This window comes from Gavialis gangeticus, unplaced genomic scaffold (genome assembly GCF_001723915.1).
Source record: "Gavialis gangeticus isolate Ggan-Ray unplaced genomic scaffold, GavGan_comp1, whole genome shotgun sequence".
In the NCBI taxonomy this organism is placed as follows: Eukaryota; Metazoa; Chordata; order Crocodylia; family Gavialidae; genus Gavialis; species Gavialis gangeticus.
In genome coordinates, this window is record NW_017729000.1 from 44,292,596 (window position 1) to 44,294,337 (window position 1,742).

General features: G+C 42.7%; 1 long non-coding RNA gene across 2 annotated transcripts; it reads right to left on the reverse strand.

The window, feature by feature from the left end:
• Nucleotides 1–629: 629 nt before the first annotated feature.
• Nucleotides 630–1,252, reverse strand: LOC109290154. 2 transcript variants are annotated; one of them, XR_002095549.1, is made up of 3 exons: nt 1,230–1,252; nt 1,060–1,128; nt 630–802 (listed from the first exon to the last, which is right to left on the reverse strand). It is a non-coding gene; the product is annotated as an uncharacterized LOC109290154 (long non-coding RNA). The 2 variants fall into 2 exon arrangements; XR_002095548.1 differs by lacking the exon at nt 1,230–1,252 and having other exon boundaries at nt 1,060–1,176.
• Between the last annotated feature and the right edge of the window lie 490 nt (nt 1,253–1,742).

Here is a 1,742-nt window from a genome sequence, read left to right on the forward strand (position 1 = left end):
GCGGCATTTGTGGAGTTCTCAGTAGGGGTTCTCTTATTTTTTCTCAATATGCGCTTAGCCTTTTCCACCCTCATCTTTAAACAGGCCCTTACTTTTTGACCCGCAAGCCACTTGTTCTCAGGTTTATCAGGGCCTCCCCTCTTATGATGCATACCACGCCTAGTGTCAGGACCATACAGCCCACCTCCACTCCGTACACCATGTGCCCTTTTGGTTGCACAATAATCATGATCTTTCAAGGCTCTATGAGTGCCACCAAAGCCCCAAAGTCTTCTCTTTTCCCTTGAAAAATAATCATGATCCTTCTAGGCATTATGTGTATCAACAGACCCCGAAAGTCTCCTCTTTTCCCTTGAGAAATAATCATGATCCTTCTAGGCATTATGTGTATCAACAGACCCCGAAAGTCTCCTCTTTTCCCTTGAGAAATAATCATGATCCTTCAAACACATGGGGAGAACCTCCTCAAGTTTCTCTAATGTGTGTGAGTAATCTGTCTTGTGTTTCTTATTCACAGACCTCAAAACAGCAGCTTTGGAACTGTGAATGCTTGTGTTTTCACACATGGCTCTCTCAGGGTTTGGTGGTGCATTTTCCTCTGAGGAACCATGTGGTCTTTTCTTTTTTTTACCGTGTCCTTCTACTTTGGTTTGGGTGGGGTCTGGTCCATGGGGTTTCTGATCCTCAGGGTGGGTGTTTCTGTGGTTTTCAACAAGTGCTGCTAGAGGCCTTCAAACTGGCACGTGTTCCTCTGGTGTTTCTGGAACATTGTCTCTCTCTTGGGCAGTCTTGCATGAGATCACTTGGGAAATATAACATTGACACCTCAGCATCAACAATCCACTTCCAAGATGAACGCACACTCTGTCCCTAAACCTTAACCTATCTCCTAACCCTAAAACACACACATGCTGACCCTCAGCCCTATCCCCAAAACACACACAGTTTTAAAAGTTACAAGGCTGAACACCCATGCTTTAAAAGAGCCATAGCAAAATTAACCCCACCACCCCGAAAACACTTAAAGAGTTTCAAAAGCTTGATTTCAGAAAAATGAACCTTTCACTACAGGATAAAGACATGATGGGACATGCTTGCTCTGGTTTTCCATTCTTCAAGAAGGGTTTTCTGCTTGGGGTAAACAGTTACAAAATGATGTTCTGACATAAGCCTTATATTAACACACCCCAAATATCTCTATGTACAGAGAGTTAAAAATGGTTACGTACATACCATCCCTGTCTTGTTCTGCCCCCCCTTCAATTTTTCTGGTGTAAAGTTGGGCTGTTTCCGCTGTAATGAAGACCCCCCAAGAAAGAGTAAGTAAAAGATACTATAATGAAACAGAGAAGATATCTATACAAAAAGAAGTAAATGAAGCATTAACAAAAAAAGATTTATAAAACATATGAGTACATACCTAGATCCTGTCTGGGAACAATTCCAGAATCCTGAGAAAAAGGGTGTTTTCTGCCCTTCTCAAGGTTATATCTTGACAACTTCTAATTTTAATATGTACGAGGTTTCTCTCATGGTTTGGCAGGTCATCGTCAAGGACTGCCCAGGATATTGCATACTGGTCTTTAATTCGTCCCTTCTGGTGGAGGACAGCCCTGGTTTTTGCATCCTGCCCTTTGATTTGTTCCTGTAGGCCCATTGTGACGGATCCAACACCTATTCAATTTTGGGTGGTACACACCCTGCTAGTCCCCATTGTAACATTCTTAGGCATGAAAGCAGCA